This window comes from Peromyscus leucopus, chromosome 2, assembly GCF_004664715.2.
Source record: "Peromyscus leucopus breed LL Stock chromosome 2, UCI_PerLeu_2.1, whole genome shotgun sequence".
Taxonomy (NCBI): Eukaryota; Metazoa; Chordata; class Mammalia; order Rodentia; family Cricetidae; genus Peromyscus; species Peromyscus leucopus.
Genome location: NC_051064.1, coordinates 11,231,119 through 11,246,955, shown reverse-complemented (window position 1 = coordinate 11,246,955; position 15,837 = coordinate 11,231,119). Strand labels below are relative to the sequence as shown.

The 15,837-nt window shown below is 42.4% G+C and overlaps 1 protein-coding gene across 4 annotated transcripts in view; it reads left to right on the top strand.

Moving 5' to 3' along the window:
• The first annotated feature begins 2,173 nt into the window (after nt 1–2,173).
• The window catches only part of LOC114704107 (zinc finger protein 431-like), a 40,611-nt gene continuing 26,947 nt past the window's right edge, over nt 2,174–15,837 (top strand). The window contains exon 1 of one of the 4 annotated variants that reach the window (XR_005090789.1): nt 2,174–3,482. The gene's annotated coding sequence lies outside the window, so the exon portion shown is untranslated. The remainder of the gene's footprint in view (nt 3,483–15,837) is intronic. The other 3 variants (XR_005090788.1, XR_005090790.1, XM_037202370.1) reach the window with 3 other exon arrangements.

Below are 15,837 nucleotides of genomic sequence, written 5' to 3'. Positions count from 1 at the left end.
GACTGTGGACAAACAGCAGGACATCAGGGAATTGACACCCCCTTTTGCATAGACAAAATAAGATCAGTCTTCCCTATCTCCTTCAGGAAAAAACTCCCACCTCGTGGTCCTGATGGGTCAAAGATCGATGCTTTCTGATACTTCTGCCAATGATTTGGAGACCTGGGTATGGCTAACTGGGTATGGACTAGTCCTTGTCATTTTTAATAGATTTGAAAGCTGCTCTGTCCTTCTCAGATCTCTGATTCCATTTGATGACAAGGCTTTATTTACTTCAGCTGCTTCCTCAGTTCTCTATATGAAATTCACAGATACCCCTCTCCCAGGGCTAATACTAGGTCTAAACATAATTTACCTATACAGACAGGTGTGCTTCATTCACAAACTTCATAGTACAGGGTAGACTGGTTTCAGATATAACTCCAGAGGTTCAAAATTTTAACAAATGATTCTTAAAATTTTTAACCCTTTTGCCATGATGCAAATCCATTCCAACTGTCTTAGAGATACCTACAGACTCCTGGGAAAAGTTCTGCTATGTATCAAGTAATCTGGTCTGATGAAAACTAGCAATCTCCAGAGCCCATTTTTGACTGCACCCATTTTCAAGCATATTTTACAGTTTCCCAATTCCTGCCTGGGCCAAGTGGCTCTCCAGATACGCCAGCCCCTGCAGCTGCTAACACCATCTCTGAGGATGCTAACTGGGACAGATGCACCCCCACCCCCAGAGAAATGGCAGATGCGATGGCTCCTGCACTCCTAAAGAACACATCATCCTTCAACTAACTGCTGGTACCACCTTTCAAGGCTCAGGCAGGTACCTGCCCGGCAGCTGGAACCTGGTTTTCCAAGATGTCCCAATGAAGGGCATATCTGCTCTCATGTCTCACTCATTCACTCTTGCCTCTTCTGCACAACCAGGGTACTTCTCCATGCCATTTTTTCTGGCAGTTATCACTCTTTCCATGGCTAGCCCAGCTCAAAAGGCCAATGATAAAAATCTATTTTTTTTCTCTAGCAACCTTAAGGAACAAATGTCTGAGATCTTCACAATGACATTTAACTAAATGCTTCTTCACTCCCACCTCCCTCTGTGTGTGACTCCTGGTACTGCCGCCCCCCACCCCCCAGTCTTGGGAATTCAGTACCATTGTTCTCCCACTTGCTTCTATAACTCACCTCTTTCTATAATAATCAAAATGGAGGAATGTTGATATTCTGATGCACCCCTTGAAATCCTGCCCCTCCCTTCATCCTGATGTAAAAGCCTCATTTTAAGAAAAACTCCTCTCCCTCTCTCTTCTTCCACTTTTCCTCTCATGAGGTGTGCATCCTTGGCCTCTCTCTCTCTTCCCCTCTCCCTCTCTTCTCCTCCTCTTTCCGATCTTTCTCTTCATCTCTCTATTATAATAAACTCTCCAAGTAGATGCAGCGCCTGGGTGAATGACTTTTCATGTGCTGCCGCCCCTGCTGCATCTGCCCAGCATGTTTTCCCTCACATGTGGGCCCTGGTCCAGCCAGCCTTGGCTGCCCATCCCATGTGAATAATTCATAACAGGTACAGCTATCTTGTAGATGAACGGTCATGATTGACAGGTATCATAGGCTCCAAAGCAATCTATTTTCACAGTGTCATTTACTTGATTTTCAGCTAAGACATTGTGGTACAAAAGGAACATGCCAGAGACATTTTTCCATTATTTTTATAATTTATATATGTTCCTGCATTACTTTTATGTAAGAATGTCCCTACGTGTCCCTGCTTTTATACTGTGATCATGTTCAGAAGTGGATTTTCTAACTGAGCATGTTTAGGAACAGGCAGAATTCTATGTGAACATGTCCAGACTCCCTAAGTTAAATCTCCATGCTTCATTGTTTAGGAAAAGCATTGCTTTGGAAATAACTTCCATGCTCTCCTTGCATCCTGTAGATAAGGAATCTTTCTCAGTTCTCTGTTTTGGCTTTTGTGGTGGCTATTCTTTGTAGTCAAATTGACTAACTCTGGAATTAACTAAAACCCAAACACTTGGGTACACCTGTGAGAGAATTTTCTTACAGGTTTTGAAATTAAAGACCCATCTTTAATCTATCTGGATCATTTCAGGTGATGAGATCCATCTTTAGCATCTTTTTGGAAGTTCACACCTTTTACCTCAGCACTCAAGAAGCAGAGGCAGCTGACTTTTCTGAGTTTGAGGCCTGTCTGGTCTACAGAAAGAATTTAGGGGTTACACAGATAAACCCTGTCATGAAAATACCGAAAAGCAATCAAACCAAAAATAAGACCCACCTATAATCTGGATCACACCATCTGCCAATGTATATAATGATATTGAAGAAAGAAGCTCTCTCTCGTTGACTGCTTGCCCCAGCCCTGGCTACCAGACTCATTACTTTACAAAGCCTTACAGCCTATTTCTTTAGAATTTTAGTGCATACTGAAGACCAGCTGAGACATTCAGCTTCATGGAGTGAACAACTATTGGATTCTTCAAATTTCCATAGGTAGACAGATATGGTTGAACTAGCTGGACCACAGCTTGTGAGACATTCTAATAAATCCACTTTCTACATACATGGAGAGACTGATTTATACAAGTCCTGCTCATGTAGAGAACCTTGAACAATGCAGTCATGATTTTATTTTTCACTGCCCCCTGAGGAAGATGTGCTGGCATACAATATTGCTTATTAAGGCATTCTTACTAGCTCCATTATTCTCTAAGTATTCAACTTACCATGAAGACTACTCTTTTTATTATTATTCATTTGTCAAGAGTTTGCCCTTAATTCCAGAAGAAAACTTCAAAATCAATGGAGCCATCATCCAGCCTTCTGATGAGAGACAGATTTATCATTATGTTTTTTCATCTGGTTCCTGCATTTCTCTCCTGGTTCTCTTAGTGCCTGTGACTAACAGCTAAAAAGTACCTTCAGTTCACCTGACCTCAGCCAGAAGCCACAGAACAAACATCTCCTTTGGTGTCCCTAAATCCCTCTTTAAACTTGTTAATATTCTAGGCCCCCTTCCACTAATGGGCCAGGGAATCACTGCACTCCACTCTGAGTAAATGACTGTGCAAGCTACTTTCATTGAGTCCAGGAGGAAGAATGGGAAGTGCCTGTGGAATGCAGGAAGACAGCAGGGTCAGCAATTGGAGCCAGGGGCAAGTGCTATTGAAATGCAAATCTCTGCAGTCTAGGTCTGGAGTAGAAGGTACTGTAAGGATCCAGTGTGCTATGTCTTTAAGCACATTGTAACCTAAGGGAGGAGCTCTTGTCACTCATGCCTCATTAGCCAATCAGCACCCGCAGGCCAAACTGCTAGTCAGAAGTGGTGCAGGGCCCTTCTGGGAGCCAGGTTGCAGGCTTGGCTTTGCCGAGAAGCTGGCTCCTTTGTTTTCATTTGCTGTCCTGCGGATTCTGCTACAGGGAGCTGTGAGGAGGCCAAGGGTGAACATGAAGGCCACGACATGGTAAGCTTGGAGTTGCTGTCCCCAGATGGGGAAGAGAGGATGGGGAGGTATGGGAGCCGGTGTGGCAGGTCCTCCCTGGGGCTGGGTGAGAATCTGAAGCCAGATTCCCTTTCCTGTGAATTCCCATGCAGTCCGTGCAAATTCATGGACCCGTGCATAGGTCTCTGAATAACTTTGCTCTGTGGCTACATCTGTGCAAAACATTGGGAGCAGGGAGCTGTGTATAGAAACATATTTGTAGTCAACAACAACATGCTTTTGGTGCATCCATAGCAGGCAGATTGCCAAACTTGGAAAGGTCTGAAAGACCCCCACTCCATTATGAGGACACGGGGCGTTGGGCCGATGAAATGCCCCCCCCCCAGTCCCAATAACTTAGCCTAAGAAATGCCATTCTGAGGGAATAAGAAAAACAGGAGTTCACAGCTGTGGCCAGCCATCCGGCCTTGAGAGAGAGATAACTGTGGCCAGCCATTCGGCCTTGAGAGAGAGATAACTGTGGTCGGCCACCGGCCTTGGGAGAAAAACCGTTGAGTCAAATCAGGATATTTATAATTGGCCCCTGGCCTTGAGGAATAAGCAGCTGGGCTGGAAAAACGCCCACTGTACCCTGAGCAAGGCCAAGTCAGCCACATACATCAAATTTCCGAAAATTAAGAGTACGTCCCCAAGTTCACCCTGGCCTTCTTTGAAACAACCAATAGGAGCCCTGTAACTATGCTTCTCGCTTCTGTAACCGCGCCTCTGCCCCTGGGATCCTATAAAAAGTCCCCCTTGCCCTAGGAAGGGGCGCAAGTCCTCCAAGAGACTTCGCCCCAGATACCTGTGTATCTGAATAAACCCTCTTGGTGTTTGCATCTGATCTGTGGTTTCAGTGTGTTCCTTGGGTTTGGGGTCTCTCCTGAGGGAAGATCTCCCCTGGGGGTCTTTCAGGTCCAGTTTCCCCAGTACCTTCTAGAGGTTCAGCACTTTGCATTTAAGCTTTACATGTAAGATCCATTTAGAGTTAATTTTGTGGAGGTTGTAAAAGGCATCTCTTGTGTTGGGTAGCACTCCACTACTTAGCTGTGATGTGGAAGAGTAGAACTGGTGATATAAAGGACTACTGAAGAACCAAAGCACCCCCATTTCAAGCAAGCCCCTCACCCCAACTTTAAAGAGGCCTGAGTTTCAAAATTCTCAGAGCTGCTGACATAGGTCCCAGGACAAAGTCAGGATGTTTGAAGAACCATCTGGTAGCAACTGATTAGCCATAGAATTTCCCAATGCCGGAGATGGTCAAAGTACAAAGTCAGGATGTTTGAAGAACCATCTGGTAGCAATTGATTAGCCATAGAATGGCCCAATGCCAGAGATGGTCAAAGTACAAAGTCAGGATGATTGAAGGACTATCTGTTAACAATTGATTAACCACAGAATGCCCCAATACTGGAGGTAATCTATAAAGTTTGGCAAACAACTGGTTAAAACTACAAAGTAAGATAACACAGAAATTCTGGAAAGCCCCTAAAACTTGAGCCAATCAGAATTGTACCTGTACTTGCACGCTTAAATGATGTAACCTTGTGGTTTTTGCCTTTAAAACCTGAGCTTGCAGAGGGGCGGGCACTTCCTCCAGCCTCTACTGTGTTGGACAGCTTGACGAGGTCCCTGCCATGGGGCTTGAACTGCTTCAATAAACCTTGCTTTTGCTTTTCGGTGAGTTCACATCTCTGGTGGTCTCTTCGGGGGTCTCATGCCCAGGGCACAACACTTACCAATGCTTAGAAGATAGTAAGTCTCACAAAGTAGAGTTAAGCTGAGGGATGACTGCCTCTGAAACACCCCAAAGGTAAGTATAGGCTAACCAGGCTTGTTAGAATTAAGAATACTAGGTTACACTTTTTTTTTTCCACCGGGAGTGTCCAGGCATTTGGCTCCAAACTATTACAAAATAGACACCCTGATTTACAACCAGCCACTAGGCCCATCCCTGTATCAAAATACAGGCTTCTAACAAGCAGCTCAAGGAGTTTACAACCTAACATAAGACCTGCTGTGCCTTAAAGATCCAGTTTTCTTTCTTGAGAAAAGCATAGTTCTGAGAGACAGGCAATATGACACCAGCTCACAACTATTTAAAAAGTAAAACACTATTGTGTTAAGGACTGGCTTATTCAAGCAAGGCATTCATTTAGGCCCTTAGGCTAGGAAGAGGAACATTCTTGGGAGAGCTAGGAACAGCCTGGGGCCTAGACCTTCAGAGCTTTGCCTAAGGCCTTGAGGTATTGAAAATAAAACAGCCCCTTGTCTGAAACCAGGAATGTAGAGCTGATGATGGTCTGGGGCCATGACCTTCCCACCACATGGAGCTACAGTTATCAGTCTTAAGGCCACTGTAAGAATAGTAATGTTCTTGCCGTACCGTGTTCCCCCTGTGCAGCATTGTTTGATTAGCCTCTTCCTGAGTATATCCCATTGTATGATAGTTTCATCTGACTTTATAGAAGTTTCTCCTTTCCTTCTATTCCCCCTGGAAGTAGCATACAGGAAGCTATTCTTCTTAAGCTTACTTGGCATGAGACATAGCTTGTGCAAAAACCTCCTCACCCCAGCTTTTATCTGTCTTACCTTCTACTTTTCCTATCTTTCTCATTCCCTGACACCTGCACCTCAGGACCCTGTCACTGAAGAATGACCTGCTCTTTCAGGTCACAGGTGTACTTCAGAAATAATTCTGGTAATACCTTTTCTGTGTAAGTCTTCCTTCTGCCTAAGTGGCTAGACTTGCAGTCTCCTGTCCTGATTTACATTGTTCAAAGTGTAACCTGGAGTGTGAACCTAAAAGACACTTAGGATGACAGCATATGTGGAATGCAAAATCTACCTAGACTGGCTCTTTGAGCATTAGACAGAGATAGGTGTATGTTCTCATTAAAGAGAATTTTCTTTATTAATCTTGTAAGTGTGTAAAGTGATATTTCCCGGGAAGGCATATTAATTCTAGAACAGCTGCATTTCTGGCCTTGTAGAAAAATGTTTCTGAGACAAGTTATCTTCCATTGACTGAAGTGGCTTTGATTTTAGACATTTGCATGCCATGGCAATAACCTTGTTGTCCTCTATATTGCACCTGCAAAATTCTTAAATGAAATGACTATACCACCTCAGAGTTCTAAAATTATGCATTTGAGTTATATAGTAAACTATCCATTACAGTTACAGGAAAAGAATTTTCATCTGGAGCATAGCGTCTGTCTTTAGACCAGAATAGGAGGAATAGTTTATTGTGTACAGTGCAGGAGAAAACAGAGTAGACAGACAGTCAGCTGCTGGAGCCACCATTATGAAAAAGGACCTGATTATGGCAGGAGGTGTTAATTTCCAAGCATGTATTAATTCATGTCATGTGAATGAAGACAGACCATATTGATGGATGTACAATTTGAGGAAGTTCCCTTGAGGCAATAAATATTGAATTTCCAATTAGGGAACTCTCCTGTGCAGGTAAGTTCAGTCCTGCTTGACAAATTTAAGTCAGCTTAGAGGTTTGAGACACTGACCATTGACAGTAACTCAGTGTGTCAGGTTATAGATCTTAGCAGCCAATATGTAAATACGGAAGATCAATCAATCTCTTATTAATTCCTTCCTTCTACAGAAGGGTCTGCTCTTTTTCAAAGTCAATATAGCTAAGGTATTTATTCTTAAAAATACATCATTTTTCTCATTAAAAAAGCCACTTATTCATATTATTTTTTAACTTTTTTATCAGAGTATTAGTGCTCTTATCTCCATTTGTTTCTGTTCTCTCATGTTTCTTGTTCATTATGAATTTTATTCCTTTTTTTCCTCAAGTGTTATTGATTTATTTACTTCTCTTCAGAGCCATATCTCCTGTAGCACAGGCTTGCCTGGAGCTATGAAGTTGAGAATTGCTTTGAACACCTAACCCTGCGTCTACTGCCCTGTGCTGGGAAGAGAGTCCTGCAACTCCTTCCAGGCTCAGCCTTGACTGGTGGGTGAGAAGGATAAGAGCCCAGTGAATGAATGACCTCCAATTTCTCTGATTTTTATTGGGCAATTACAAAAGTAGATGGACCCATGCAAGAATTGAGTTCACTGACCAACATAGAAGGTGATGTAGTCATAGGGGCAGGAAGGAGGGTAAGAGCTTTCCTGCTTTGGCAGTAGTTGATATTAGCAATGTGAAGTCAGGTAATCAATTTTAGATGCTCCATTAATTTCCTGACTGGCCATTTCTTGAGATCTACAGATCACAACAATCAAGAATCTGAGTAAGGGACTGATCTTATCATGTATCCAAATTACTGCAGTTACACTAGTTCAAACAAAATAGAGAATCTTTGTAAAGAGTTGTGGCCCTGCCTAACAGGACTGTTATTTTCCAGTTTGAAGATATACAGGCTGAGAGAAAAGGTGTGAGTAATCCTTGGTGTGCACTCATTCAAACCCCTAGTATCTGGAGAACATGGCCCTAAAGCCTGTTTCAACTTTTTAAAATAATTATTTAAGATGAAAAATATATCATATTCCCCATTCTCTTTCTTTCCTCTAAGCCCTACCTGGACCCTTCATTGTTTTCTAATTCATGGCCTCTCTTTTGCTTTAACAACAGTCAATGTTTGTGTGTTACCTATATTTAGCTGCAGAACGTCCCAGCTAAGAAGCAAAGAGTTTGATGTACTGGCCATTGAATGTGTAATGGAATGTGCACACAAAGAACCCTGTATCTTGGGCAAGGAACAGGAAGTGCTCTGGGAGAGTCAAAGAATGTCTACTAAAATACAAACTTTCCTGACTAGGGCTCTGTCTGCTGGGCTGGAAGGGCAGAGGTGAGGAGGCCTTTAATCTCTGCTCACCCATAGGGGAGGTGCTAATATTCCAAGACCCAGCTGGGTAGTCCTAGCTAGTGAGGGACTCTGGCAAAGCTTAGCAAAAGGAGTTCTAGCTTGCAGGTTCTTTCCAGAATTCTTCTCTGATTTGCTGTAGGAAGTTGTAAGGAGGACCACAAGCCATGCCCTTGTGAGTGTGGGTTGTTCAGAGGTCTGCTGCACTATCATTTATGCTGGGACTTGGGTGGACCATTACCCAGACTGTGGTTCTGTCATTCCATGTGGTTGGCGACCTGGGCAGTGGCCTTTGTCCTCCAAGTCTCCCTGTGTGGGATTTCCTGGGTAGTTGGAGGCTCTGCAGCCTTGGCATGGGATGATATGTTGTTTGTAATATCACTGGCAATAGTGCACATGAAAGCACTCTTGTGGGGTGTGGTGGGAAAACAAATTGGAAAACTGAAGTTTTGGTTCCTAGAAGTTCTGAATATTTCCCTCCACATTCAGGTTTGTCTTATAAATGTTATATGTAGTTTAGGAACTGATAGAAGGAGTGTATGTGGATCATCCTTCAGCAACACATGGTTAGAATTCTTTTAACTTTCTGCTATCACTAGCCACCATGGTGTGATTCAGTGAAGTTCAGTTTCAGAGGACAGAGAGGGTTTCTGATCTGCAGAGATTCCTCATGTGTCCACGGTGTTGTGCAGGTAGGTAGGACAGATTCCACATATTGTGGCAGAAAGCAGATTTTAAATTATTCTTCTGTTGTTTTGGGATTAGGTATCATTGTGACTGAGTTTATCTGAAACCACAGGGAGCCATAAAGGATTGCAGAGCCATAGCAAGAGATCACCTCCATTTTTCAGAAAGTACTTTAGAGCATGAGGCTTCTGTCTTTTGAAGAAATATCAGTAGCTGCAGAGTTAGAAACAACAGGTTGATGGTCACTTTGAGTTAATTTTGTGGAAGTTTTGAAGTCTGTGTTTAATTAATTCTATACACACAGAATCATAGGGAGCTGGGTAACGTTTGTCAAGATGACACTTTTTCTGGCTAGTTTCCTTTGGTCTTTTGATTAAAAGTTCAGTATATTTTCCTGCCTTTTTCTTGGCCTTTTCTCTTCATCCCATTTATTCCTTCGCAAATATACACATTTTTTACTGTTGCAGCTCTGTGGTAAGTATAGAAGTCATATCATGTCAATCTGTGTACTATTTTTCCTGATCACATTGAGCATTCTGAATGTTTCCACTGTGAATGTAGCTTTGTGATCAGCTTTCCTGTTATAAACTGTTGGGCATTTTCATTGGATTGTATTCACTATATGGTGCAAATAGACCATATACAACATCTTATATCGATGCATCATGTTTCCAAGGATCATTTGTTTACTTCTTAATTATTTAGGTTTTGTTGTTCTTGTTAATCTGTGAAAGACTTTTGGTTTATTGGATAAAATATGTTAATGTGTCTTGGAAGCGGGGTCAGCACATATTCTTCTTGGGGAAGACCTGAGTTCAAATACCAACACTCAAGTTGGGAGGCTCATAACTATCTACTATCTACTATTCTAGACCTAGTGGATCTGCCATCCTCTTTTTTTGTGTGTCACCTATGTACATATAGAAGATATTCTCTCTCATGCACAAACATATACAAAAACATAGGAATAAACTTGTTTTTGAAAGTGCTTGTGACTTATAAAGCAATTAGAGCAAAACAAAATTGCTCTTGGTGCACACTGACTTTTTAAAAATCTGTTATCTTGCATTTTATTTTAATAAGTTTCATCTCCTTACTCCAATGCAGAATTACAGGCAGTCATCAATCATAGAAAACAAAATGGTATCTATGTGATCCTAGCAGGTATCCTTTTCTTTATCATAAAAGAATGAAATCCTTTTAGTAGTCAAAACTCTTTTCTACAAAGTTCAGACATCAGAGGTTTCAAATGAATCTCTCCAATTTTGGCGGGCCAACCTCCTTTCCCAACCAATTTTCTATGATTGGCAAAGGAGAGAACTGTGGTGTACAGGATGAGTGGTGGCCAGTGATTTCTTGGAATTTGATTTTGATTAGAATTTTGTAGTTCTTGTTTAAGGGACCATAATATATATTTGTAGGATTGTCTTTGTGTCTTGTTTTATCAGTGGTTCCATCGATGTTTATTTTATTAATTGTAATCTAATTATATTGTCTATTTTCTGGAAAATGATGGACCTTCACCAATTTTGTATTCAGAAGATTTCTGGATATGAGTTCCTTGAGTTTTTGTTGGTTTGGGGACTTTCTGTGGATAAACAGTTTTAGTTTTCTCTTTTTTTGTTGTTGTTTATAAATGTTTATTTTATTTTATTTTTTTTTAGTAAATTTATTTTACAACATCATTTAGTTCAACATAATAGCCACAGATTCCCCTGTTCTCCCACTCTCGCCCCCCTCCCCCTCCCCCCACCCCACCCCCCATTCCCACCTCCTCCAGATCAAGGTCTCCCCCGAGGACCTGGTAGACTCAGTCCAGCCAGGTCCAGTCCCCCCTCCCAGACTGAGCCAAGCGTCCCTGCATAGGTCCCAGGATTCAAACAGCCAATTCATGCAACAAGCCCAGGACCCGGCACCAACACACAGCTGCCTCCCAAACAGATTAAGCCAAATGACTGCTTACGCCTGTCAGAATGGCTAAGATCAAAAACACTGAAGACACTTTATGCTGGAGAGGTTGTGGAACTAGAGGAACTCTCCTCCACTGCTGGTGGGAATGCAAGCTTGTACAACCACTTTGGAAATCAATATGGTGCTTTCTTAGAAAATTGGGAATCAATCTCCCCCAAGATCTAGCTATACCACTTTTGGGCATATACCCAAGAAATGCTCAATCATACCACAAGAGCACTTGCTCAGCTATGTTCATATCAGCATTGTTTGTAATAGCCAAATCCTGGAAACAACCTAGATGCCCTTCAACTGAAGAATGGATAAATAAATTGTGGCACATATACACAATGGAATACTACTCAGCAGAGAAAAACAATGACATCATACGGTTTGCAGACAAATGGATCGATCTAGAAAAAACCATCCTGAGTGAGGTGACCCAGACTCAGAAAGACAAATATGGTATGTACTCACTCATAGGAAGATGCTAGATGTGGAACAAGGATGACTGGACTGCTACTCACATCACCAGTGAGGCTACCTGGAAAACGGGACCCCAAAAAAGACACGGAGAAATGGATGAGATCTACATGAACAGCCTGGTCATGAGTGGGAACAATGAAGGGCGATGGTTGAGGGAAAGAGATTGGGAGATCCTAGCTGGATCAAGAAAAGAGAGGGAGAACAACGAATAGGAGACCATGGTAAATGAAGACCACATGAGAAGGGGAGGAAGCAGAGAGCTAGGGAGGCCCACGGAGATCCACAAAGATACCCCCACAAAAGACTGCTGGCAATGGTCGAGAGACGGCAGGAACTGACCTACTCCGGTGATGGGATGGCCAGACACCCTGTTAGTTGTGCCATAAACCCCATCCAAGGAAGGTCTGAGGAATCTGGATGCAGACATCCCCGGCTGGGCCCCTGGTGGAGCACTGGGAGTCTAATTAGTGAGAAAGAAGAGGGTTTATATGAGCGAGAATTGTTGAAGCCAGGGTTGGATAAAGCACAGGGACAAATAACCAAATGAATGGAAGCACAGGATCTATGAACCAAAGGCTGAGGGGCCCCCAACTAGTTTTCTCTTCTTGATTTAGAGGCTTGCCTCTTCCCATTTTCTAGCATATCTGTATTTTCCATTTGTTGCTGTCTTCATGTTTGGGGTTTTGCTGCTGAAGTGATTAGTATGGTTAATACATTGGCTTTGAATCTTTAAACCTTGTTGTATATTATTGTCTTTGTGTCCTAATTAGCCTCAGCTGTCAACCTGACATAGCCTGGAGTCATCCGAGGGAACAGCAGTTGAGGGCCTGCCAAATCAGAATATCTGCTTTCTATGTCTGAGAGAGATTGTGTTCACTATGCTTGATGTGGAAAGGCTCTTCCACTGAGTTGGCAACATCTCTAAGCAAGTGAGCCTGGGCTGGATAAGAGAGCTACCTGAGCATGAGACAGTGACCAAGTAAGAAAGCCAGTAAACAATGTTTCCTTGGGTTTTACCTTCAATTAATATCTTGAGTTTCTATCCCAAGCTCACCTAAGGAGGGATTGTGACCTAGTGGTATCAACCAAATAAACCTGTTCATTACCTGAGTTGCTTTTGGTTGGAGGATTTAATGACAGCAACAGAGAAGAAGTTGGAAGAAAAAATGGTACCTCAAATGTGTTTTTGTTGCTGCAAAGGATGTGGGGATGCTGACTTTTGGAGGAATGTTGAAGATACTAGGACGTTAGATGGCACAAGTCATAGAAAGCTGTTCACAGAGTTTAATCAGCTGTTTGTTTGTTTTGGTTTTTCAAGACAGGGTTTCTCTGTGTAGTTTTTGTGCCTGTCCTGGATCTCGCTCTGTAGACCAGGCTGGCCTTACAGGGATTTGCCTGGCTCTGCCTCCCAAGTGCTGCAATTAAGGCATGCACCACCACTGCCTGGCGATCAGCTGTTTTTGTAGGACCTGGAAGATTGGAATGTTGAGAATAATGGCAGATAGTGGAGGTCAAGGTCATAGGATTTTAGTGGGCAATAGGCCCTGCAGGGAACCATGGAGTTTGTCTGGCCTACCTGCCTGGAGAGATGTGTCATAAGTTTATCAGGTTAAAGTCCATGACTCCTGGGGCACAATGTGCCTTCCAGTTCCTAAGAGATCAGTGCACCCCACAGGCAGTGAAGCATTCAGGCTGTTTTTTGTTTCTCTCTGTAAGATCCTTTAATAGTCAAGGAAGCATGGAAGCTTAACAGGACAATTGGTCTTAGATATTGATGTTGTGTGCCCTGTACAGCTTGCAAACTTCCTTTTGTCCTGGCAAGTGCAACTATTGATCCTGGAAATTGCCATTATTTTCTATTTCTGATAAAGCATAAGACATCTGATTGTTATCAATAAAACAGTCACAGCCTCATCTTGCTGTGACCCCTTCTAACCAAAGCCTGGTATCCTTCCTGTGGCCTATCTCGTAACTTTGGCCTGGTAAGTAAACACAGACACTTGTAAGACTCCATGAAAATTTACCTAGAAGTCATTTGTGTGATAGTTTGGTCCCAAATTTTTCTTATTCTCTCCATGCCCCAAGAAAGAGAGTAAGGTAGAGTTAAAAAGTAATGGGCTGATTTCTCAGACAAAATATTGCTTCTATTGGACGGTTATTACCGATGACTCATTCAGGTCTACAGTGAAAAAAAATGGGCTTAGGAAGAAATGAAATGTCTTTGTTTTGTAGAGAAAACCAGCAGTAGGTAGTTTTGTATGGCTGTTAAGTGGCTAAAAAGAGGCAGGAAATTTCAAGGAGTTTAGCATCATTACTTAGAAGGCCTTTACTCTGCATTAGAAGACTAGGAAGGTGCCCCAAGACTAAGACTCCATCTGGCTAAGCATTTAATTTATGGAAGAAGTAAGCAAGATGAGTCTTAGTCCCAGGAAGCAACTTCATACAGAACCTGCAGCAACTGTGGTCCAAGCTTGGTAGGGTCCATCAAAACTTGGCGGGATCATTTATGTTGTACTGATTCTGGAAACAAGAAAGATGCAAAATTTAAAATTAAAGGTCATGGATTCTTTTTCTGTGGTCATTTCATCACTATTCTTCCCACTGTGTTTGACAGAGTCAAAGCCTCAGTGAGAAAAGTATGAGATTTCATTGTATTTAGCAGTGAAGATGAAGATCGTTGAATTTGAGGCCACAGGATCTTGAGATACTCAAGCTATGAGACATATGCCATGGAGAGCTGCATATAGGGATTGGATGTAGCAAAAGAGAGAGATACATGAGAAGTTGCAGTCATAGAACTATCTGTGCCCCTTGAAAATGAAGCCCCATGTGTCTGAGACAGAGCCAAAGGATTGGCATTTGCCCTGCTGAGTTGTAATCTTGCCTTGGTCCACTCTTCCCTCACTTGTCTGCATTCATCTCTTTCTTTTATTTTTTATTTGTTCTTCTTTCATCCCAACTTCGGTGTCTCCTCACTCCAACTCCTCTTAGTCCTCCATCTTGTACTCAACCCCCTTCTTCTTCCATTTCCCTTAGAAAGAGGACCTCTCTCATAGATATCAACTAGACATGTGGTCTTAGTTAGGGTTTCTATTGTTGTGATGAAACACCATGACCAAAAAGCAAGATGGGGAGAAAAGGATTCATTTGGATTGCACTTCCAAATCGATATTTACTCTTAAAGGAAGTCAGGACAGAAACACAAACAGGGCAGGATCCTGGAGGCAGGAGCTGATACAAATGCCATGGAGGAGGAGTGCTGCTTACTGGCTTACTTCAAATGCCTTGCTCAGCTTCCCTTTTTATAGAACCTAGGATAGCACCACTCTCAATGGGCTGGACCTTCCTCCATCATTTAATAAGTGAGAAAATGCCTCACTGATGGATCTCATGGGAGGATTTCCTCAGCATACTTTTCCTCCTCTCTAATGTCTCTAATTTGGTGTCAAGTAGACACATAAAACCAGCTTATACACATGGTATAACAAATTACAATAAGACTAGGCATAAATGATCATATCAAGGCTGGATAAGGCAACCCACTTTTAGGAGTTCTATAAAAATACCACAGTATGTTATTATAATGTATCTGTAAAGGACTTAGCATAGACACTTACAAGGTTCATGATTGCTGCTTCTGTCTGTGTGAGCACCTATAACCTTAGGTTGTCCAATTCTCTGGGCTGTGTTCTCCTGAAGTCTTTAATCTCTTTGGCTGCTACAATTCTTCCCCCTTATCTGCAGGCATTCCTGAGGTCCTCCTAATGTTTGGCTGAGGGTCTTTGCATCTGCTCCCATCAGTTTCTGGATTAAGCTTGTCTGAACACAATTGGGCTAGCTACCATTCTATGAGTATAGCAGAATATTATTAGGAATCCTTTCATTGACTTTTTTTTTTCTGGTCGTTTTTTGGTTCTATTCTAGGTCTCTGGGCTATTGACCTTCAGGTTCTTAGACATCCAATCAGTGTTTGGCATGGGCTCCTCCTCATGGAATGGGCCTAAAGTTAGACCAGTCATTGGTTGTCCACTCTCGCAAGTATTGAGCCACCAATAACCCAGCCTCTTGCAAGTAAGACTAATTATAGGTAGAAGATTTTGTGTCTGGGTTGGTATCCCAGTCTCAATACTGAAAGCCTTGTTTAATTAGATAATTTTGTTCAGACTCTTTATCCCCCATTCCAAGGAGTCCTCTCTAGGGTCATTTTCATAGAATCTAATGACGATCCAAAGAGTAAGAAGGTTTACGGCTTCTCTTAGAGTTAGAAAGGAAAGTGGTTCAGCCAATGAAGGTTATATAACAGAAGCTACATTAGGTTTCCATACCAACTCCCAAATACCTCCCCCCATTCCAGTAGTCTCTCCCTTATACTCTCTCCTTGT